At 38.1% G+C, this 26,202-nt stretch overlaps 1 long non-coding RNA gene across 1 annotated transcript; it reads left to right on the top strand.

Annotated features, from left to right (window-relative positions):
* The first annotated feature begins 15,756 nt into the window (after positions 1–15,756).
* Positions 15,757–16,542, top strand: LOC147492795 (uncharacterized). Its single transcript, XR_015198206.1, has 2 exons — positions 15,757–15,812; positions 16,175–16,542. It is a non-coding gene; the product is annotated as an uncharacterized LOC147492795 (long non-coding RNA).
* The last annotated feature ends 9,660 nt before the right edge of the window (positions 16,543–26,202 follow it).

A 26,202-nucleotide genomic window follows, 5' to 3' on the forward strand; every position in this document is an offset into this window, starting at 1 on the left:
CATGACGAACATTTTGATGAGATCCGTGAAACCTTCAAAAATTTGACCATAAACTTACCTTTCCTAGATGTGCTAAAGCATTTGCCCAAGCATGCCAAGTTTTTGAAGGACATGTGCACCACCAAACGACGCATTTAATGTACCTCAACAAGCCGCTCACTAAAGCGCAGCTCGATTACCACTACCAATGGTGTGGTAAAGTACAAGGACCCGTGTCGACTAACCGTACCATGCACGCATGGGACACAAGTATACCGCTATCATCGCTTTTAGACCTAGGTGCCGTTGTTAACCTACTTCCCTACTACTTATTTAAGCAGCTAGGGTCTTCATGAATTGAAACCTACCAATATGACTCGCGAACTCGCGGACGCTTCCATTAAGTACCCAAAAGGCATAGTAGAGAACGCTATAGTAAAGGTCCAAGATTTTACTATCCAGCTTGATTTTGTCATTCTAGATAATCGGGTAGCCTCGTGACTCCATCCCTATCATCTTGGGACGCCCTTTCCTTGCAACCGCCAACGCCTCATAAATTGTCGACGATTCAATGACATTGTCTTTCGAACCTTTCTCATTTAACTCAACGGTTCAAATTAATGAAACAGCTTCCCGATCCTATAATGGAGGGCTTAGATTAGCTTGGTTGATAGTCCGAACATGATTATTTCACAAACTCTTTTCCCCATTTTAGAGATACACCAATTTCTTTCTTTTTGATAATCCGAGTTTGATGATGACTCGTGACATAAGGGATGTCCATGCATTATTAGAGTCGGCATCACTATTTGACCCTAATGCTTCGGCAAAACTAATTCAAAAGAACCGATTCGCTTTTTTCCATCAAGAGATGATCCTCACGAATCCTTGATCCCCAATCCTCCAACTCCGGATTTAAAACCTCTACCCCGATTTGAAGTACGGTATCTCGATCCCGATGGTAGTCACCCTATAATAATTTCTGCCACTTGACTACGCATGAGGAGGCACATTTGATTCATGTCATTCGTGAACACCGCCCGCCATCGGATGGTCTTTAGATGATATCAAGGAATAGACTCCTAGCATATGCACGATCGTGATACATCTTGATGACGGCACAAAGACATCACGAGAACCACAACGCCTTTAATCCCAACAATGAAGGAAGTAGTGTGAGAGGAAGTTCTACGCTTACTTGATGCGGTATCATATACCCTATCTCGATAGTGATCGGTTAGTCCCGTCCACGTTGTTCCCAAAAAGTCCGCATTCAAGTTGTGCAAAATGAAAAGGGTGAGTGCATCTCCACTCGCATTCCTTTGAAATGGAGAATTTGCATTGACTATCGCGAAACTTAATGCCGTAACCCGAAAAGATCACTTCCTCTCCCATTCATTGACCAGATGCTAGAACGCTTAGCCGGTCATGCTTACTACTGTTTTCTTTTGATGGCTATTCCGATACTTCCAAATTGTCATCGATCCCGCCAATCAAGAAAAGACAACTTTCACATGTCCCTTTGAACCTTTGCATACGCATCGAATGCCTTTTGGTCTTTGTAATGCCCCGTGCACTTTCCAACGCCGCATGCTTCACATTTTAGTGATATGGTGGAACGTTATATGGAAGTCTTCATGGACGACTTTTCCATTTACGGAAATTCCTTTAACGATCGCTTATCCAACCTTTCCAAAGTTTTAACGCTATTGAAGAGAAAAATGGGTACTCAATCGGGAGAAGTGTCATTTCATGGTTACCAAAGGACTTGTTCTAGGTCATATTGTTTCAAAAGACGGGATAGAGGTTGATAAAGCTAAAATTGTTAAAATTTCTTCGCTACCCTTCCCACGCATACCTAGATATCCGCGCCTTTTTAGGCCACGCTGGTTTTTACAGAGATTCATTCAGATTTTTTCTAAAGTTGCTCGATTCTTTAACCAATCTCCTCGCTTAAGGATGCAGATTCGACTTCAATTTCAATTGCAAACAAGCTTTTGATACTCTAAAACCGCGCCACTACCGCCCCTATCATTCAACCCTCGATTGGTCTCAACCATTCGAATCGATGTGTGACGCTAGCGACTTTTACTATTGGTGCCGCTTAGGCCAACGACGCGGACGACAAACCCGCTTGTCATTTACTACGCTTAGTAAAACTTTTAACGACGCCAACGTAATTATACCACAAACCGAAAGAGTTCCTAACTGTTGTCTATGCCTTGATAAGTTTCGCCCTACCTAGTTGGAACATCGACCATATATATATACTAACCATGCCGCAATTCGGTACTTACTTTACACGAAAAAGGACGAAAACAACGATTGTTCCACTGATCCTTCTCTTACAAGAATTCACCCCGGAAATCAAAGACAAGAAAGGAACCAAAATGTCGAGTTTCGACCATTTATCAAGGTTGGTTGGTGACATCGATAGTGATTCCGCTTATCGGTGATTCCTTCCTGCATCTAATACTTGTACTCTATTTTCTCATCTCCATGGAAACGCTGGATATCGTTAACTACCTAGTTACCGAGGAAGTCCCTCCTTTTTGGTCACGCCCCGATCATAAAAAGTTCTTATCCATCGTAAAAATATTATTTCGATGAACCCTACCTCTTTAAGTATTGTTCCGACCAACTCATTCGCCGCTGCATTCCGACCGAACACACCGACGATTATCCTTTTGCCATGAACAATCTTATGGAGGTCATTTCAAAAGAAAGAAAAACTGCGCCAAGGTGTTACAATGTGGTTTTATCGGCCTACTTTTTTCGCGATGCACACCTAACATTACGTAGCTTGCATTTGTTGTCAACACCTAGGTCGAAATTACCAAACGAAATATAATGCCCCTAAATCCTATCTTGATAGTGGAAATTTTTGATGTTTGGGGCATTGATTTTATGGGACCCTTTCCCTATTTCTCAAGGTTTCTATACATTTTAGTCGTTGTAGACTATGTGTCCAAATGGATTGAGGCACTCCCATGTCGCCAAATGACCATAAGACCGTCGCGGAGATTTGTAAAAGAAAACATTTTCTCTCGCTTTGGTGTTCCCAAAGCTATCATCGCTGATGGGGTACACATTTTGTAACAAAATTTTTGGGTTTTTAATGAAGAAATATGGAGTTACTCACAAGGTTGCTACTCCATACCACCCACAAACGAAAGTGGCTGCTGGAAGTCTCCAAATGAGAGATAAAGTTTATTCTAGAGAAAACTGTCAACCCATCAAGAAAGGATCGGTCTTCCGCCGCATCGGATGCCTTGTGGGCATACCGAACAACATTTAAGACACCTATAGGGATGTCTCCTTACCGCATTGTTTTGGAAAACCTTGTCATCCGCCAAATGAACTTGAGCACCGTGCCTTTTTGGCCATCAAAAGCCTCAATTACAATATCATCGAGGCAAAGCAGAAGTTTAAAACCGCAATTAAATGAGCCGGAGGAGATTCGAGTGATGCTTATAATCTCTCAAATCCTACAAAGCTAATATGAAAAGAGTGCACCACAAGCACATTTTTGGCGTAAGGATTTCAAAATTGGCCAAAAGTTTTACCAGCATAACCCGTGATTACACATTTTCCCCGGTAAATTGAAAACACGATGGTCCGTCCTTTCATCAGGTCACCGTGAAACATTATGGGGCAATCTCTTTGCTTAATCCAAAAGATAACATTGAATTTCAAGTCAATGGACAATGCCTAAAACATTACCATGAATTACGCCACCGATGTTGAACGACTCTTCTTCGTAATCCAGTTTACACACGACTAGATGTTTCATTTGGCGTGCACTCGATCTTGTTTCTATGAGGGTACGCATTTTGGTAGCCGGGCCATCTTCTATCTTATGATCTCCAAAGTTCTTTGAAGTGTGGTTGCAAGAACCTTAGTCCACAAAAACTCTTTTACGTAACCGAGTATAAATGTATTCTCGCAACACGAAAGCAAACGCGGCTTTTCGCAAAACGATGGGTACCTAAAATTTCACCTCCTTCCTTCTCTTCCCTTTTCTACTCTCTACCTCGCTAACTTCAGCTAATCATTTGGTGTAAGTCTCACTCATCACTTAATAGGAAATGGTCAGAGTTCTTTTGCTCGTAAACGACGCGGCGCCGAAGGATGGGCTGGTGTATGCATTGCCAACACCCTTCGCTTCCAGGCCCGACTTCCTATCCGATACTAGCCAGCTTTAAGGTATACTTTTGTCTAACACCACCGCGCAGATAATCTTCGCCGCCATTTCTCCCACGTGATGGGATTCGCCTTTGAGAATCTGACGTTAAAAGACTCGATTCGCCTTGGTGGATCTAACGCTAAAAGACTCACCTTGTAAATATGTTTATTTTGTTACCTTTTCCTTTTGCATTAAGTTTTGCACAAGGGATTCGTGGTCAAACCTCGATGTTGCATACTTGGAACACAAACGGGCAATGGATTCCACCGGACCAACCCTATAATTGGTTACTTTGAGTCCCTTTGGGCGGTTTGAGGATAGCCGTATGTAAAAGGGCAATTTTATTAGACCAGAGCGCCGCGACGTCCCGATGGTACCGCCCCGCCCTAACCCCATAATACATAGAGGTGAAGCCACCACCGGGCGGATTGGGTTCGCCTCCAGAGTCGACATGACAATTGTCTATGATTTAAGATGGTGACTCCCCGACATCCAGTGTTTTTCACGTATATCTCCCTTTGTATGTAAATAAAACCTTTACAAAAAAAAAAAAAAAAAAAAAAAAAAAAAAAAAAAAAAAAAAAACAACAAAGGGGGCACTCCTTGTCACATGCCCCATTCTTCTCATCCACACTTCATCCACTTTTAAGCATATCTTAGAAGATACACGTGGTCTAACTATCCCCGTGACACCTCAAACGATCTTTACATTTTCGGATGGGTGCCTATTTATAACAAGGATAGACACCTCAAAAATTTAACTTCCTTTTTCCAAAATAATTTTCACCACTCCATCTTTAATGGCCCTCACCGGGTTTCGCGTCTCGAGCAAAATTTTATGGAAAATTTTCAAAATGGTCTTTTTCATCCTTTTTTACACCAAATATTACGCCGAGGATGGTACCCTCTTTTACACCATAAGCAAACATTTTATTCCGCAGAATTGGTCTTGTTATTTTATAAAAGCCGTTATTTCCAAAACGGACAATTCTTTGTCCGTATAACGGATGCTTAAAATGAATTGACTATGGAAATCATCTCCGAGGTACTTCAAATTCCTATTACAAACCAAGGAGTTCACCTTCAGATTCACCTTTCGATAATATCCGCATCCGATGTTTGCAACTATCCTTCACAAATAATACAACCGAAAAACCGTATTGTTTATCGAGATCTTTACAAAAGAACCAATTATCTGTGATCCAATGGGTAGCTCATAATGTCCTAGGCACGCCTAAGACTTCCGAAATAACCAAACCCTCCTCCATTTACTCGGTCTTGCGAGTAACCGCAATGATTTTTGCATTATTAAATTTCTCTGGAATGCAATCGCACGTGCTAGGAAAAAGGCAGCCCCTTTACCAACCATTGTGACACTTATCATGATACATTGGGGTTTTTCTAGCACTTCTCCTCATACACCTCTTCGAACAGCCAACATTCTTACCATTCACTCAGTATGTAGGAACGGATTCTGGAACCCCGACGTCGCAAAGAACCATGTCGGTACAGGACCAAACGAAGATTGTTCCAATCGACAACATCTTTCATGAAAATGCATTATGCAACGATTTAATCCCATGGAAGGGCTTCGCTTTAATTCAACAAGGACTGATGACATTATTCAAACGCCGTAACATTATTATCACCAAATTTTCTTGAATTTCGTGACTCGCGACAATAAACTAAAAGGAACAAGCACAATTCTTGCACACCACAACCAATTCTTGGCAAATCACACTCTCATAATGGAGAACCACGCCAAGATTTACTAGCATTGAAAACAAAATGTTGCAACAGTCGCTGCAAAGGATTGACAAAGATAGAAAAATCTTATAAACGGATCCCTCCCACAAAAGGATCCTCACCGCTATTTGGGCCAATGAAACCATTTATATTTTGCAATTTTATATTATTTATCATTTTCTTTTTAGTTTTAATTTTCGTGATGGTAATTTGTTTTTACTTAATTATTCTCATCATGCTCTAATATTTGTTTATCCTTGTCTAAACAGTCACAATTTTTTTTTTCACACAATGGAAGCTCCAAAGATGATTCCGAAACAATCTTTCCATTCTTTGCTAAATTCTCCCAAGATATGGACATCTTTTCGTGAGACTACATCACTCAAGTTGGATGGAACTCTCTCATTCTACACCCGGAGCGCATATACTCCCCGTGTTTTGGCAACTTATTTTTATAATAACATGGAAGATCTACCACCGGCCCGTGGTTTCCCTTTGAATGGGTTTACACTCACGTATTGGTAACACCCAACACGCTTTTATGAGCCAACAATGGCTATGGCTCTAGACCTTCCTCCTCTTTAGCCAGATCTCCCCATCCAATACATGATAGAGAATGACCTTAATGACTACTCTAGGGAAGATTTTGCTGCCCGCTATGGCGATGGCCTTGCCCACGCCAAAGAACGTCGCGAAGTCGGGCCGATGGCCGAAATTCACTATTCCACTAGCCAAGATGACCATGAATGTTGAACCGCCATGTTATTTATTCTTCCTCAACATCATGGGAGATTGGCATTTTTCCACGCATCAAAGGCAAATGTGTAAGACATTCCATGCATCGCCCAAAGAACGCACCACCTTCGACATTACGTAACTAGTAATTGAGAATCTTAAGAAGGCTTGGTCTTTTCGGCAAGACTATATCACCCCTCGCCAGCATAAAGATGCGATAGTAAGGACATACTTCCCTCGAAGTTTGCAGCCACCTTTCAAGACTGGGTAAAGGTCGACTCTATGTGTCCAACAAACAAGATAATTCGCTCCTTGCGATTTCGACATGGACACGCCCTGCAAGGTATCTTAAGAAAGTTCGTTCTTTCCTAATGATGATAAAATGATAGCTCATCTAGACAATGCAAAGAAAAGGAAATGGAGTGAAGTCCGAAAGCTATGATAGATTGGCGGATGCGAAGGAATGACATTTCTACAGGACGAGGCAAGGAAGGACTATCCCCCAGCCTCAAGGTCAGGGCAATGTGAGTTGATGCATGTACATATTTGTTTTATGTTTTGATGTGAAATAAATAAATGACCTAACAAAGGTGCTACTCTAACAAAGCAGTGCTTCTACTACTTTTATGATGTATAATATATAGTGTGTTACAATAAATTTCTGTGGAAGATGTCACTTTATTTTTTTGCTCAAAGCCTCTCGTATACTTTTTCTTCCTCTTAACACTTTGAGGACACAAAGTCCCGACTATTTGGGGTGGTGAGAACCTTTTGCAAAAATTAGGCATGCATAGTTGTATATAGTTTACTTAATGTCTAAATAAACGATTTTAGTGACAAATTCTCGCTTCTCTTTCTATGATGAAAAATATTTAGAAATCTCACCATAGCATCAAAATTAGGACTTGTTCTTAGAAACTTAATTTAATACATATACAATAGTTTTTACATCTTTTCATGAGCATTCATGCACCGACTATCATTAAAATGTACACGCCAGAAGTTTCGGACCCACGGTTAGACAACTTAGTTTCCATATCCCGTAAGAATCTAACCAAAAGCCTCAAAATGTATGATATATGAGTAATGACACAGAGGAGTAGTTCTTCCGAATAGAGAAGTTCACACGCCTACTTACTTGATCACTACCCAAATCCTAAAGGCGAAAATTTAGGCCTTCTTTGATCGATATAGCCAAAAATTCGCGACCAGAAAAAAAATTTTTTACCGCTTAGTCGCCCATCAACCTTTCATTAATCCTTTTCTACTTCACCAAAAAAATCATTACCCATCTAGTAACCACAAATAAATAAGCCTACCTAGATGATGAAAGTATGAGAAATAGGATGAAGTGCAGAAAAATGAAGAGAAAAAACCTTGTCACAAATCAAAATCAGCCACTGCTTTCGTAAGAAAAGAAAAAGAAAATAGAAATATGTTTCCAAAAATCAAAAGAAATATCAAGGTTAGAATTTCCCCCAAAAATCAAATCAAAAGGGAATACAAAAGCTTGAAAAATCCAAGTATGGAAACCATGTTAGAAGCAGGAAAGAAAAAAAAGGATTTCTCTAGTATAAATATCTCGAAGACCTTATTCTCTCATACTTATCATTTTTTGAATTTTCCATTCCATCTTCTTTTACACTACCACCTAAGCCCCATAACACCTAATAAAGACCTCTAGCTCAATTAGGAATAGGATAGTGTGATAATAAGTAGTAGTTATGACTTCTAACCCTCGCCCTCCTCGACCGCCATCGAGTATGTGAGGAAACGCAGCCCACTCGCATTACACCGGAGATAGCAAAGCTCGAGTGGAAAAATAAGAGAGAAATTGTGTTTCGACACATACCGCGTGAGAACCTACTTAAGGACGCCATCCAAAGGATCTAAAACGGCCCTCGCCAGACATTTCATTATTAGATCACTGCATGCATGCTCATAATGTAGATGTTTCGATTATTGTATGTATATTAACTTGAATTTCAAAGAATAAAATCCTTGTTTCCTTTGCTGGAGATGTCTAGATACCAAAGATTTAATTAAAGAAACAAGCCTTTGTTATCGAAGTCGTTGTAGTATAAATGAAGTTTGTGAGTATCTTCTCCGAAAACTCTCACGAGGCTATAACTCGGCCCACTAGGGAATTCCTAGTGGTTCAAGGCCTTGTTGCATAAAACTGGTCAATGCAACCGCGACTCGCTAAAATGATTTAGCTTAGACAACACATTTTTGATCACTTATCGCTTTATCGTCTCTTCTTTGCTTGAGGACAAGCAAAGTGTCGTTTTTGGGGTGGTGTGATAAGCACCCAAAACTGTAATATTAAACCCCGAGAGACATAGCATTTTGGTCAATTATGTATTTAATAATCATGTAATAATTATATTTTCGTGACTTTTGCGTTTTCCGCAGAATTAAAATGAATATAGTGATAAAACATGCATCAAAGTACAGAATACGAAATACTTGGAGTTTCCCACTCGACCCCGCGGAAGTCGGGTTTCCAAAAAGAATGAGAACCAGCCATGAAACGGCCCACATATAAAGAAGCGGTGAAACTTCCGGCTCTCAAATCGGATAAATCTAGGTGCCGACATTGGCTAGTGAAGTCGCCAAGTACAAGAATACGGAATATTTGGAATTCACTCAATCCCCGCGGAAGCCCAACAAAGCCTCGACTAGAGCCGGGTTTCCAAAAGAACGTAACCGCAGGATCCACGGCCCACATATAAAGAGGCAGAAACTTCCGTCAAGCTCAAATCGATAAATCTAGGTGCCGACGTTGGCTAGTGAAGCCGCCATATAAATAAAATTAACGGCGACATTTAAACTCGCAAGAAGACAAAAAGTCGTAAAAACGCCAAAATCGGGCGCCATCGACACACAATGGACACACTCAAGGGCCCGTAAGGCATGATGAGTCAAAGATAGCGTGGCAAATGATGGTTTCAAATTGATACCATCCAAGCAAGAAAGAAGATTATCGCACTAATTCAAACCCGTGGTTTGAATTGAAATTAGCTAACAAACAAAACTTAAAACAAAGAAAAAGACAAAAGTTAAAACGGTTAAAACAAAACTTTGATTCTCAAAGTTTCAACCATTCAATTAGCATAAAGGCCAAAATTTAAATCAGTCACGGATAGTCATCCTATGATGCCTATAAATATGAGGGGTGGCCTCATATATCTTCCTTCAAAGATATTAATGCTTTAGCTACGCTTTTTTTTTCTTTCTTCAAGACTTACCTTCCGCCAATTTTATTTCAAAGAAATTAATACGAAGTTTATTTTACCCTTAATAACAATCATTTCTTTTCTTGTTTAATTTCTATCCCCGCATTTATTTACTTAATGTATACAAAGAAGTTTTATTATTCCTTCCATGATGATGATGAACCTCGTACAGGGTTATTTGCTAAATTCGTGAAAACCGGATTGACTCGCTAATATTCTAGAATCACTACTTAGGAATTAGGCATAGAATTAACATCCGTCCCAAAATGACGATCGACAAAGTTGAGGCCGATGCTCCGAAAAAAAATACCCAATCCAAGCTACAAAATCAAAAATATCTTCGTCACTTTGGTGTCGACAAATTAGTCCAATTCGGCCAAATTGATGAACTTGTGCCGAGCTGAAATAATATACCGTAGATGAGGTATTATCGAAACTCCTTATGCTAGTGAAATGCTAAATTCCTAGAGATGTGGGCATGCACTAGGGATCAATATCGACGCCGCCTCCTAAACGAGACGTTCAATTAGAGATGTAGTGATTTAGTAATAAAAATTGTTAAAAATGATTCTTGCATGAGCATGATTAACTCTCCCCCTGTTTCTCTACATTTTGTTTACCTACATATAATCACCGTGAGTAATTTATTTTATTTGCATTACCGCTATTTTAATTAAAACCAACTAAAAAGAAACCTAAAAAAATCCTACTCACTTAAAGTTGTAATTTCAATTGGAACCTATCCGAGCCCTAAGGTTTGGACGATCCCTTTACTCGACCTATCCTACCAAACCCACGTGAGTAAGGTAACTTGACTAAAACGCATTTACTATACCTGGACGCTGAATTTGACTTTGGACTGTGGACCTCGGACTTAAGAAAATAAGTAACTGAAAACCAATAAACGTGTGTAAAGAGCGTTTTATCACTTTGTCATACAATTCTTGTAGACTTTTAATCTCCTTGCATAGCAAGTATTTATGTATATTCGATGCTGGGATCAGACCAGTTTGAAATGCCATGATAGATGTCATCTCGGGAATTTGGCCCAAATTTTACAACTAATCCAAATAGTAAAATGGTTTCAAATTTTAGAACCTCGCCAGGAAATCCTTAAATGACTCTTTCTTTCCTTGCTTCAAATGAAACAAAGCTGATGCCTGCTCCGGCTTTATTTGCTGATGTCCATAATTCGTTGCTTCGACTTTATTTGTTGATGTCCATAATTCATTAAGAATCTTTCTTCAACTTATCGATATCAAGCAATTGATCCTTCTGGCAATAAACAGAACCATTTCAATGCCTTACCCTTTAGGTTTGATGAGAATGGCCGACATAACAAGGAACTGCAGTACTCGGTTCCTTAATATATTGAAAGTTAGTGTCGGTAACTAAATAGATGATCCATGGGATCCGTTGTCCCGTCATACTGAGTGTACTTCGGGTGTTTAAACTTGGGAGGTAATGGCATTTGCTCAAGTTCCTTTTTAAGAGGGTTACGACTAACGTCATTTGCCAGTTTTCGCAACGATGCCGATACCTTTGTAGGAACCATTATTTCCGAATGAATATTTCTACAAACCGTGAAAACCACGCGCAGCGGAATTAATGGTTCTCACGATTTTGGATTGGAAAACATACCTGTAAATCCGGTTAAGATAACTCTGAGAATCCAATAGCTATGAATCCGAATCAATCTCTTGATCTTCTGTTGTATTCCTATCTCTAGATTGGACGTTGTGTGGGCAATGATCTACCAACATCTCCTTTCTCAACTTAGCCTCTATCACTCTAAAAAATGGAACCGATTTTGGATATATTTTTCTTGAGCAAAACCTTGATTTTTCTTGTGTAGAAAACGGACAAGAGAAAGAGGTTTCTATTTATAGGCTACAACAGGGACCATGAGGAGAAATTAGGGTTAGGCCTCTTGACGGGCTTGGGCTTCCAATGTTTGCCCAGAACACACGGCCTAAGTCCATCAACAAATGACTTATTCCACTAAAGGCCATTGTTACACTACCGCCCTAATCCCAAATTACGTGTCAGCATTTATGGGCTCCATATTATATGCTCGTTGATCTTCCCGTGTTTAAGATATCGAATGCCCGTTGATTAAGTTAAGTTACTGACAACTACATTAATCAACTTCTTATGTCCTTGAGTAGTACCACTCAACCTCATTGTCATGTCGGATCAAATCCACCTGCAGGGTTTACATGACAATCTTTATGAGCTCCTCAAGAGGACATCATCAACCCGACTTCTTGCGGGACACGGATTCCTTCTATAATCAACAACACACCTTACATACAATGTCATTACCCAATCCATCGAGTTTGTTGATTCACAAATGAATCTCACTTATTGATGATTTAAAGCAATGTACAATGCACGTAAGTGCCCGTTATTATATCCGGATTAAGAGGACAAGCATCCATAATAACAGAGGCATTTGTTCTCTTATATAGTCAGTATAAAGAGAAACAACCTCACTTGGTCCTATTAAATACACACAAAGTGTATTAGTGTAATCCTATAGTCAAGATAGACTAATACCAGATTATACTACAACCGTACCAATGGTTTGTCCAAATCCATCTAGGTTGTGAACGATTACTTATACTTTATAAGGTACTGATGATATGATCTTTTGTGTGTCACCACACACCATATCATCTACAACATAAAGTATTAGACACATGCATATAACTAATAATATATATAATATGCATAATATTTGCCCATATGATTCTCATTCAAAATATAAAGAATTAGAGTTATTACAAAAGTAGTGCTTTTAGTATATAACCCTATCAACCTTGTCTGACAATTTTTTCCAAATTGTCATTGCATCATTTCTTGAACCATTTCTTTTGTGATTGGTTGCGGTGTTTGCTTTAACTCCTCTTTATATCCCACTTTCTGTGTTGTATTTGCCACAAATTGTGCTTCTTTAAGATGACCTTTTCTAGCCACTGAGGTGACCAAGGTCGACTCCTCTCCACACTACTATAAAAAAGCCTTATTATGACGGTTGATTTTTTTCTATCTTGACGGTTTTGTTGAAAACTGTCAAGATAGGTGTCTCAGTGATAATTTTATGACAGCTATTGCATCACTGTGTTGTGTATGATACAGGCATCAAGAAAATATAATAATTTTTTGACGGCTTTCTTAAAACTATCAAGTTAGACTTTTTTTTTATGACGGCTTTGTGTAATTTATGACGTGTTTAATACACACGTCAAGAAAATTTATGACGACTTAGGTTAACCGTCAGTAGTAGGGGACTGGTTTGCCTGGTTTGTGTGTTCTGGACCTATCGAGGTTTTTTCACTTTTTGCTTTTCTGAAGCGTCAAGACTCGAGAGAAATAGAAGTTTCACCATAAAAGATCAAGAGATAAAACACAAAAAACCAAAATGAAAGAGTTTAGTTCCCACACACTGCCGAAACCCTCTCTTCCTCAAAACCAATTTTTGTCCCTTGAAACCAAATCCCTAGCTAAGCCTCCTCTGCCATATCTCTTTCTCTTCTCTTCCATTCTCGAAATCCTTTCCTAGGCATTGGGAAACTCACAGGAGAAGATCAATTTTTGCTGCACATTTTGATGAGAAGAAAATTTTGGTATTTGCTTAACTTATGGCAAACAAGTGAGCACTTTTTTTTTCCCGTCTCTTCCTATTTTCAATCCTGTTGATCAACATTTTGATCTAAAGAAATTGGTCTTTTGAATGTTTTTATTGGAAATAGTTGGTATTTGTTTTTTGAAAATATAGTTTTACATAAAACGTTTTGTTGCGTTGCATATATAAATGTTTAAGTCGCTAATAAGGTTTTGATTTTGTGTTGTAGTTGGTCGAAATTATATGCAAATGTGGGGGTTATGTTCTGTGCATAATAGATGTTTGATAAAATGGTAGATAGGGTTTCCAATTTTCAATATGGTTTTATTAGAAAACTTTACCCTTTGGTTGTTTATTTTGTCACATTACGTAAACAACAAGTGCAATATATATATATGCGATGAGCTCTATTGCGTGAATTATATTCAGAATCAAAAGGTTTCTTTTCAAATTAGTTTGTTGTGTTTAATTTTATCAATCTTAATTTCATGCACATTATTGAAATTGGAATTCAGTGTCATAGCAAATTATTGGAATTCAGTGTAATAGCAAATTATTGGAATTCAGTGTAATAGCAAATAACTTGTGAGAAAGTGCTATACCTGTTTTCATGAAGGAGATAACCAACTATTTCAATGTTCAGTTTATGTTTATGATGATAGATACATGATAGTTTTATTACTATTTTCATGTTTTCCCATGCAGTTTTATTTTATTTTAATAATTTATGAACACACTTGTTTGTTGTATGTGTGTGCTTGAAGTTACTGTGGGTAGGCTTTTAGGCTTGGGGGAGATTGTATGTAGGAAGCTGAACAAGGTAAAACTAACTTATCTTCATTTTAGGATGAAATCTTGTCCAAGCTCTTCTGAACAATCAAATCGTAAGGTAATGAGCTCAATTGGAATACATGATTTAATAAATTTATACATGGGCATTCAATACTGTCTTATTCCAAAAGCACATAATACGTACCATGTCTATATTTCTTATTTGTCTTACTTCAATTTTACTATTCTTAAGATTTGCAAATCCTTCATCTCCAACTCTTCCAATGATGCGGAAATAGTGATAAAATGATTCTACATCCTGAAATAGGCAACAGACATTATGTACCTTACCTAGAGATATGGGCATACAGTCGTAGACACATAGTTCGTTCTGTAATATGCTATGACTTATAAGCCACCATTGGTTGATGCTATAACCGAGTGAACTACAGAATTATGAGGCATTACTTGGAGTCACTCTGTTTAGATTTGTGGCCTCATACAATTATTGGTGTACAGTCTAACAATGGCAATGTTAGATCAATAATGTGTACTTTTGTTAGCACCATCGTTTGTTAGCACCCATCTTTAATGATACTTAACTTATTTATCTAGTGTATGCTATACAATTTGCTTGAAAAGATTATAGCTAGAGCTTGTTGTCTTGTGTCATTGAATTAATCATATTTCTCATATATGTTTCTTTACCAACAAAAAGGAAAGAAAATACTTTATAGGTCTTAGTCGTAGTTTGCTTTCTTTGCAGCTGCCATGTTAACCATTAATATTGCACTTATATGTCGTGTTAATTCTTTAATTTTTTCTACAGTCTACTGATCTAGATGTTTTTTTGTTCATGGCTTTTCTTGTTACCTATGCGTACTGGTGAACTTTGTTTCGAATAAGGTCCTGCCTTATAACCATAAGATTTTTTTTTTCGCTAATCCCTAACCATAAGAACTTGATATGTATTCATTGATTTTTTTTTGGGAGTATAGAAAGTCCTTGTCTTATGGCCAGTAGTAGGTTTGTACACTTGATTGGAATATTTTTTTCTAGCCTTCCATCACATTAAAGTATTTAATTTGGATTCAACTTGTTTTATTATAGTTGAACTTTTGATAATTGTATGCACTTGTGTTAGGAGGCGGTAAGACAGCAGCAGACATTCCTTACAACTGCTGGGCAGAAGTTCCCCAATGCTTTACAGTAAGTTGGAAACTCTTTTTTTGTTCTGATAAGAGTAAGTGGATACTACTGGCATTCCTTGCAATTGCTGGAAGTTCCCTAGGGTTTGCAGTAAGTTGGATACTCTCAAGCAGGCATGTTATGATTGTGTTACTCTTCATAGTGGTGTTAGATTTGTTGAAGTGTTCACTGATCATGTTGTGATAAATTGATTGAGGTGTAACCTCTCTCTTTCCCTCTTTTGTAGCCCTATGGCTTGTCATACGGATCTCAGTTTAGTTACGTCATGAGCTCATGAATCACGCACATTTTCAGGGCGAACACAACAATTGCTAAGAAGGTAGTTATCTGCAATTTAATGCCAATTGAAGTATACACAGTTAGTTGAATTTTATCAATTCATAACTGAAATAGTATTATATCAACTTAATGAAATGTTTCTATATGGGTTGATGTTGTAGTCATATTTTGGTTCGAAGATATAGCACATCTGTATCTAGGTATATATGTTCACAAGATGGTAGTCAATCTTTGTAATGCTTGTGTAAGAAAATTTGGAATCTAGCTTCACAAGTGGTTACTGCATTGTCTTTCTATTATTATTATTATTATTATTTTTTTAAATGTAATGAAGATTAAATTAATGTCCGCCCCCTTCCAATCTCTTACCTAGTTGTTACATTTGTGGATATTGTATATCAGGCTTTCAACTTGGAAATGTGTTGCGACATTATTGGTGGTTATTTACGTTAAGATTAAGACCCGATTGAGACTTGTTGAACAAGCAGATACATGGAGCTTGCACAAGCAGGATCTGGTGTTTGGCATTGCTCTATTTCAACAATTTATCTTTGCATTAGGTATTTTTGGAGGGGAGACAATGGAAAATTGTTCGGGTGATTAACGAAAGAGTAAGACCTTGGCAGGCTCATTAAGATGGATATATAGTCGATTAGAATATATATTTGTATGATGTGTTCAAATTTAATTAGTTTTTCAATGTTTTGGATCATGTAACATACGACATTTTGCATAATATATTATATAATCGAGAAAGTTTTCGAACTTTATATGGATTATTTAATTGTCAAGTTTCTACAATGGAGTTAATTGTTTACAGCTTTAAATGCTTTCTACTGTAAATTATCTACAGGTGTGTGTATATATATTGAAATGAGGATTTTTTTTTTTTTTTTTTTTTTTCAATTTATGTTATGACGGTTGTAGAAAATCAGTCAAGAAACATTGTAATTTCTTGACGGTTTTTTGTTAAGAAATCATGACGGATATAGAGGAAGTGACACAATAGCTCTCCCATATTATGACGTTTTCAAATGAATATATATCATAAGGGCATGACCTTTTAAGACAGCTTTCTATTAACCGTCATAAATTTAATGACGGTTTTAGTTGACTTTTTATGACGCCCCCAGTAATGATGGTTTTTTCCTCACCTAGAAGCCATCATCACAGGTATATCATGACAACTTTTAGCCGTCATTAAAAGCCATTTTTTTAGTAGTGCCAGCCTTCTCATAGAATTCTTCATGCTGCGTAAGCTTCTCATTCCATTCTCTTACCGCCTTATTTTCTGTCATTAATGCTCTATTTTGCTTCTCCAATTCAGTAAACTTCTTCAACAAGAGAAACTTCTTCTTCATGTAGCTGTTCCACTTCCTCCACTACTTTACTTAAAAATTTTGTTGTTCATTGTCTTCATTCTTTGATGTACTTGCTTCATTCACTGCTACCTTACTAGCTGGTGCACACTTACTAGGAGCCATTGAATAACTATTGATTAGAGAAAAATTTCAACCAAAACTCACACCAAACTGATTAGTGAAGTTTGCACAAACGAGGGAGAAAGATCAAGACTTGATCTTTCAAGCTCTAGATGCACGGACGGTGCCAATGTGGGGATCAGATGTGATCAATGGATGAATGAAGTTTATGATTGAAGATTGAAAATAAATTTAATATGAACTGAGTAAAGCTTTATTGATCTCTAATGGCGGTTACAAACTCTCTCTGTTTTCTCTCTTTCTCTCTCCAGTTTACAATGATTTTTTTTTTTTTTTTTGGAGATAATGATCTCTTTCTTCTGCATTCCTCTTTATATAGTATTTTCAAATAGCTTTGACCCAATCATATCATGACGCGTGTCCATTATTCTTCTTCCTCTTTTTCTTCCCGCTCATACCTGCAACATTTCAACATATAGAGAGATATCAACCCTTGATATTTTGACTATCTATATGGGCTGAAATATCAACTGAAGATATTTGCCCACGACAAACTTGGCAGGGTACCTCGCTTCGTTGAATGTGGTACACTTATATAGCTCATCTCAAATTTGGCAAATAGTGGGTTCTACGGCTAATGGTAGACGTATCTCTTAATACAGTTGCAAGTTTATGTATGGGTTACAATACTTTTGTTGAGTGTGAAATATGTCAAGTGATGGATGCTATTATCATCAGGAAACAGAGCATCTGCAAGAGGATTAATTATTGAGTCTTTGACCAAAGTCGTGACCCAAATAATTATCTAGCTCTATATAATCCTGAGAAGGATCAATCTTTCAATCTTAAGATGCTCGGTATTCCAACCCTTGTGTCTCCTTAACCGATGGACGATATGCGTGTGAGTTCTCCTACAAATCCTGATCGCAATGTGAATCCATTTTCATGACCTTTAGCAGCCTACAATTCTAGCCACCTCTATTCAGTTCCTAAACTTCAACCAGCTATCTTATAAGTTCATCAAGCCATTGCTCCATTATACTGTTTGAGCTAGAGGTCAGCTTCCAATGTGTTGTCGGCTACTTCTAAATCAGTTATAACATATATGAATACATATTTATCAAAAAAAAAAGTATCTGAATACTTATAACCCAAGTTTGAGACCAAGGATTTTGATATCCAATAACTTGAGGAATGGCAGAGTTAACGTCCATCCAAAAAATGAAGAGGTCAGATCTTGTAGCCCGATTCTTAAGGGCAGTTTGAGTAGTTGTTGCATTTGAGTAAGTCATAGTTGTTACCACGTCTCTAGGCTATAAACGTGGTTTGTTTTTTTTTTTTTCATAGTTATCTGTAAGGCTTTATAAAAGCCAGTTGAAGTTTCAATAAGCAAGTAAGCCATTCCCATAACTGTTAGTGTTATCTTTGTTTAATTTCATATCTTCTTAGTTTTCTTTATTTCACATTTGGTATCGGAGCTGAAATCATAGGGGCCTGATTGATCGTTAAGTTTTGAGTGTAAACACAAGAGAAAGTGAGGAAACATAACAGGGTATATATGACAACAGAAAAGGATTCGTTGTTGAGTATTCCTAAGCTTGATGGTGACTATGAGCATTGGGCTATGCTCATGGAGAATTTGCTTCTCTCGAAGGAATGGTGGTTGTTGGTGGAGACAAGAGTCATAGAACCAACAAGAGGAGATGTTCTTAATGGTGCACAGAGAGCAGATCTTGCAGCGATGAAGCTGAAGGATCTAAAGGTAAAGAATTACCTTTTCTAGGCCATAGACAAGACTACTTTGAAAACCATTCTTCAGAAGGACACAGCCAAGCAGATTTAGGATTTGATGAAAACAAGATATCAAGGGAATGAGAAAGTCAGAAATGCGCAGCTGCAGACATTCAGAAGAGATTTCGAGGTGCTCAAGATGAAGTTGGGAGAATCAATCAATGATTACTTCTCAAGAGTGATGATTGTTGCGAACAGTATGCGTAATTTAGGAAAAGATCTACAGGATGCAAAGATTGTTGAAAAGGTATTGCACTCCTTGTCTAAGAAATATAATTATATTGTATGTTTGATTGAAGAATCGAAGAATATCAAGTGCTTGTCAGTTGATGAATTGCAAAGCTCTTTGTTCGTTCATGAGTAGAAATTTCGGAGGCATTCAAGTGGGGAAGAACAAGCACTCAAAGTCACTTATGCCGAAGGGAGTAATGCGAGGGGGCGTGGAAGAACAACCTTTCAAGGAGGAAGGGGTAGAGGAAGAGGCCGACAGACTTATGACAAAGCTACGATCGAGTGTTACAAATGTCACCAGCTTGGACATTATCAATATGATTGTCCAATGGGGGAAAAGAAGGCGAACTATGTGGAGTTTGATGAGTCAGAGGAACTGCTGCTTATGGCATATGTGGAGATGCGCGGAGGTAATCGAAATAATTTATGGTTCCTTGATTCTGGTTGTAGTAACCATATGTGCGGTGATTGCTCTTTATTTTGTGATTTGGATGAGAGTTTCACACACATAGTGAGGCTCGGAAATAATATGAGGATGAATGTGGTTGGGAAAGGGAATGTGAGACTGTTTATGGAGGTGTTCTATGTGCCTGAGTTACAAAATCATCTTTTTAGCATTGGTCAGTTGCAAGAGAAAGGCCTAGCTGTGCTGATTCAATCCAATGAATGTCGAATTTATTATCCTTCAAAAGGCTTGTTTATCCACACTGACATGACTGCAAATAGAATGTTTGCCTTGCTATCCGAGTCACAGCCACTAGAGAAGCAATTGAAGAAGGAGGTATGCTTGCAAGCAGAAACTCAAGACATGACTGATCTTTGGCATCAGAGGTATGGTCACCTTGGTTACTAAAGCCTCAAAACATTGCAGCAGAAAGGAATGGTGAAGGGTTTGCCTACGATCAGAGAAAGCAACATCGAGACTCTTTTCCAAAGAAGAGTACATGAAGAGCTTCTCAGAAACTCGAACTCATTCATGCCGATATATGTGGGCCTGTTACTCCTATTTCAAACAGCCACAAGAGGTACCTTATCTGTTTATTGATGATTATAGTAGAAAAGCTTGGGTACATTTTCTGATTGATAAGTCAGATGCATTTGCCTTTTTCAAGTTATTTAAAAATTGTGTAGAGAAAGAAACAGGTCATGATATTAAATGTTTAAGAATAGACCATGGTGGGGAATTTACTTCGAATGAGTTTAATGATTTCTGTAAGGAGAATGGCATTAAAAGGCAATTGACTGCAACATACACACTGCAGCAGAATGGTGTCGCAGAAAGGAAAAACCAGACAGTGATGAACATGGTGAGGAGTTTGTTGCCAGAGAAAGGTGTCCCCAAAATATTTTGGGTGGAGGCGATCAACTGGAGACTCTATGTTCTCAACAGGAGCCCTACTTTATCCATCACAGACATGACACCGGAAGAGGCATGCAGTGGGGTTAAACCTTCAGTAGCTCATTTTAGGGTTTTTGGCAGTGTTTCACATTATCATGTCCCGAACTATGTTCTGTTGGGAGTGAGTGAAGAATCAAAGGCCTATAGACTTTATGATCATGTTCTGAAGAAGGTAGTAATTAGTCGGGATGTTGTCTTTGAAGAAGACAAGAAATGGAACTGGGATGACAGTTTTGAAGAGAAGATTGCTCTTGATTTGAAGTGGGGTGACGATGACAAGTTGCATACTTCGAATGAGTTAGAAGACGAGAATGCAAGAAGCAACAAAGATGAAGCTGCACCAAATCTTGTGAACCCATAAACTTTTGGACTTTTAAGTGTGAGATCGAGAAGAACCCCTGTATGGGCGGGGGACTATGTCTCAGGAGAAGAGCTTTCTAATGAAGATGTTGTGGCTAATTGGGAATTTCTTGCCACTACCGATCCAATGACCTATGAGGAAGCAGCAGCTGATGTAAAATGGAGAGAGGCTATGGATTCAGAGATAAATGCCATTCAGAAAAATAATACATGGTACTTGACGGAGATGCCAGCAGGTGCTAGAAGGATTGGGGTTAAATGGGTTTACAAGACAAAAATCAATGAGCACGGTGAGGTAGAAAGATACAAAGCCCGCTTGGTTGCCAAAGGCTACGCACAGAAGTACAACATTGACTATGAGGAAGTATATGCACCTGTGTCCCGTATGGATATTGTTCGAATGTTTCTTGCCTTAGTTGCACAAAGAGGATGGTATGTTTATCAACTTGATGTTAAATCAGCCTTTCTTTAGGGTAATTTGACCGAAGATGTTTATGTCAATCAACCAAGAGGCTATGAGGTGAAAACTACAATGCACAAAGTCTATAAGCTCAATAAAGCATTATATGGGCTCAAGCAGGCGCCGAGGGCATGGTTCATCCGCGTTGAAGCTTATTTTTTGAACGAAGGCTTTGAGAAGTGTGAAAGTGAACAAACACTCTTCACCAAGGTCAGTAAACAAGGTAAACTTTTAGTTATTAGCTTTTATGTTGATGACTTGATTTATGCTGGAGACGATGAGAATATGGTCGCTGAGTTTAAGAGATCAATGATGAATGAATTTGACATGACATATCTTGGTAAAATGAGGTTCTTTCTTGGGATAGAAGTTTTGCAGCTTAGTGAAGGAATTTTTATTCACCAAAAGAAATATGTGCTGGAAGTTCTAATGAAATTTGGTATGGAACACTGTAACTCTGTTCAAAATCCAATCTTCCCGGGTTTCAAGATTTTTCGAGATGATAATGGAATAGAGGTAGATGGTTCTTATTATAAACAATTGGTCGGTAACATGATGTATATGACAGCCACAAGACCGGATATTATGTATGCAGTCAGTCTGATCAGTCGATATATGTCGAAACCAACTAAGCTTCATCTCTTGGCTGCCAAATGAATTTTACGTTATCTACAAGGAACTTCTGGTTTTGGATTGTTGTATAAGAAGGATGGAAATAAGGAGCTGATTGGATTCACTGATAGTGATTATGCTGGTGATGTGGAAGATAGGAAGAGCACCTCAGGCTATGCTTTTGTCTTAAGCTCAGCTGCAGTTGCTTGGTCCTCACGCAAGCAACATATCATTGCCTTAAGCACGACCGAAGCAGAATACGTGGCTGGCTGCTGTATGTTCAACTCAAGCATTATGGATGAAGAGGGTGTTGGAGAAGTTGTGGTATGAAAGGAATGAAAGCATATTCATTTTCTGTGACAATAGCTCAACCATTAAGCTAGCTAAGAATCTTGTCTTACATGGAAGAAGCAAACATATACAAGTGCGATTTCATTTCCTTCGTAACCTTACAAATGATGGAGTCGTGAATTTGCGACACTGTGGTACACATGATTAGGTGGCTGATGTGTTCACTAAGCCACTGAAGTTGGAGTATTTTCAAATAATGAGAGAGCAGCTTGGAGTTTGTGACGTATCTTTGATAAACTAGTTTGTTTTTGGACAGTCTAGTTTAGGGGAGGGAATGAAGAGGTCAGACCTTGTAGCCTGATTCTTCAGGGCAGTTTGAGTAGTTATTGCATTTGAGTAAGTCATAGTTGTTACCACGTCTCTAGGCTATAAACGTGGTTTGTTTTGTTTTGCTTTCATAGTTATCTGTAAGGCTTTATAAAAGCTAGTTGAAGTTTCAATAAGCAAGTAAGCTGATAAGCACCCAAAACTGTTATATTAAACCCCGAGAGACATAGTATTTTGGTCAATTATGTGTTTAATAATCATATAATAATTATATTTTCGTACTTTTGCAGGTTTCCGCAGTTAATGTGAATATGATAATAAAACATGCATTGAAGTACGGGAATACTGGAATTCTTGAAGTCTTCCCACTCAGCCCCAGTGAAGCCCAACAAAGCCTGATTGGAGCCGAAGTTTCCAAATGAACAAAACCAGTGCAGAACGGGTCCACATATAAAGAAGCAGCAAACTTCCGAAGCTCACATCTTTCAAACCTGGATGTCAACGTCGGCTAGTGAACTGCCAGAGCAACCAGGACAACAAACTCTACGCAAAGACAGAAAGTTGTAAAAACGTCAAAATCGGCGCCGCCACTGGACACATCACATGGACCCACTCTGCGGGCCCAAAAGATATGACGAGTTAGCATAGGCAGGTGGCAAGTGATGGTCATAATTTTGTACCACCTTGCAAAAGAAAAAGGCATGTATCAATTCAATGTTTAAATTGAATTGGCTGAAGACAAAACATAAGGTACAAAAAAACAAAGAACCAAATTAATTCATATGAAGCCAAAACTTTGTATTTCAAAGTTTTGAATGTCTCAATTGGAGAAAAGGACAAAACCAAATAAAATGGTTTCACGAGGGAGACCATCCTATATATATGTGAGGGGGGTCTTCAATATTGCTCCTTCAGCATTTTTATGCTTTAGCTTATGCTCATTAGTTAGTTAGTTAGTTTATCGTCTGTAGCTTCATTCCAGTACTTACATTCCGTCATTTTCTTTTCCAGCAGTTTCAATACTGTAAGTTATTTCTTCTTAATTAAAGTCATTTCTTTTAAAGTTTAATATATGTCCTACATTTACTTATTTAATGTATACAATAAGTTTAATTATTCCTCCAATGACCATAAGCTAATCCCCCCCCCCTCAGGGGGAGGGTTATGCTGCTCGTATGAGAATCCATGATTGACACTTTAATGTTCTAGAATCACTGCTTAGGAATTAGGTATAGATTATACATCCGGTCCCAAAATAATTGAGAGTGTACAAATTTGGAGTGCTGATGCTCCAGAACAGTCTCGCGAGAGACCCAAAATGTCTCGCGCGTGACTCTCTGGTGTCAGACAGCTTTCCAATTTGTCTAGCTGATGTAGAATCGAACCAGGAGCTAAAATGATATTCCAGAGATGAAATATTAGTTCAACTCCTTATGCTAGTGCAATGCGACTCAGATATGTAGGCATTTCGTTAGGGGATCGATACTCGACGTCGTCTCGGGTTTGTCTATGAACTTGAGACGAATTAGAGCTGTAGTGATGTGGTAATTTAAACTGTTGAAAAATGATTCTTACATGAGTATGATTAACCCTCTCCCTGTTTCTCTATCTTTGTTTATTTACGTCGAATCACCGTTATTTATTTACATTACTTGCATTACCGTTAATTTACTTAAACCAACTAAAAAAAAACCTAAAATCTTACTCACCAAAAGTTGTAAATCTAGTTGTACACCTTGCCGAGTCCTAAGGTTTGGACGATCCCTTACTCGACCTATCCTACCAAACCCACGTGAGTAAGGTAACTTGACTAAACGGACGACTATACGGACTTTGGACTTGGACTTTGGTCTTTGGACTTCAGACTGTAGACCTCGGACTTAAGTATAAAACCAAAACGTGTGAATTTACCGTTTATCAAATGGCGCCGCTGCATGCCGAAGGACTTTGGACATTTAAACGTAATAACTGGAATACATCAAACAAAAACCCCTTCCCTACCCCCTTCATCTTTTTTATTTCCATTTCTTTTGCAATACTAACGTGTTACATACCTGTTTGCCCCAACTTTTTCTACTAACAGATATCTGTGAACCAGATCTTGTTTATTTTTATTAGCACAGTCTAAGTATTCCGTAGGAACTTGAAGTACTGAACTGACAAAAGAGTCTCTTATGAGACTATATTAGTAGCGCGTGAGACTAACCTAGAGTATCAACACTCCGGTTTTCAGGTACAGTCCACTTTCTTTCTCAGTACTATTTTGGACTCTCTAGTCCTGTTTATACACCATCCAGAAAGTTCACGAGCTCAGAGTTAATTTGATCGTTATACGAGGAATCGCGGGATGCCAAGTTTCGAATTCTTAAACTCCTCAAACTTTGTCGAGGATATAATTTGGTTGTTTATCATATAACCTGTTTTACATCGCATGTTTGTGTGTTGGCATGAGAACTCTTTGCATATAAATGTGGTTTTCATTACATCTTCACGTTAATACGATTAATATGATTCGAATATATTTGGATGTATGCGTAATTTCAAACCACCTACTTAGCATATTTTTGTATGTATATGTTACATCAATTCATGTACGCGGAATTCATTTGCATGAGTTCGTTCTCGACATTCCCCTAGCTCACATATAGTTACACATAGCGGTAGCTATTGATTATTTCATGTGTAGGACATACTTATATTTCAGGTATAAGTAATATAGAGTTGCATGTATAGACTTCCTATGTAAAACTAGCATGTGTTAATTGTATGTTTAGTTTCTATTTTCGTATCTCTCGTCTTTAATTGCATGTTTTGTAATCACGTCTCCATAATACATTAATTACGTAAACCCAAAATATATAAAATAAATAAAATAATAATAATAATAATAATAATAATAATAATAAATCCTAATAATTAAAATTTCATCATAATCATCTTAATAATACCCCGCATAATACACCATCATCCTATTTCATCAGTGTCTAGGAAACTGGAAAGATTGAGGTTGCCTAATTAAGGAACGTGCTAGCACGAACAACCTCCCTCAATTCTCTCAGGTGACCTGGCTGCTAGAATATTCACACGTTATCCTAGCTTACTTGCTCAAGTTAGCAATAGCTCAGGAAGACGTGCTTCACTTTCCTCCTTCCTTAATTCTAAATACTCCTGTTATAAGTTGTTCCTTATGAGCCTAGAATTAAAAATCATGTTTGTATGAGACTACGGTCTGGTACTAATAAAGAATTAGAACTTACATATCTTCGTCGGAAATACAATAAACAACTGCTTATGCTATCTTCTAGACATAGTTCCTCCTCCGTAAACCAACCTCGTCAAATATCTCTGTTGCCATTATCTCCCTTAGTTATGGCTCAGGAAAATCCCACAGTCGAGAAACCCCTTTCAGATTTCTATACTGCCTTACAAGAAAGACCTGCTTCCTGCATTAAACTTGATGAGATTGCAGGAGATTTTCGCATTCCGCCAAACATTTTTGGTTTGTTACCTGTTTACT

The sequence above is a fragment of the Coptis chinensis genome, chromosome 6 (genome assembly GCF_015680905.1).
Source record: "Coptis chinensis isolate HL-2020 chromosome 6, ASM1568090v1, whole genome shotgun sequence".
Lineage (NCBI taxonomy): Eukaryota > Viridiplantae > Streptophyta > Magnoliopsida > Ranunculales > Ranunculaceae > Coptis > Coptis chinensis.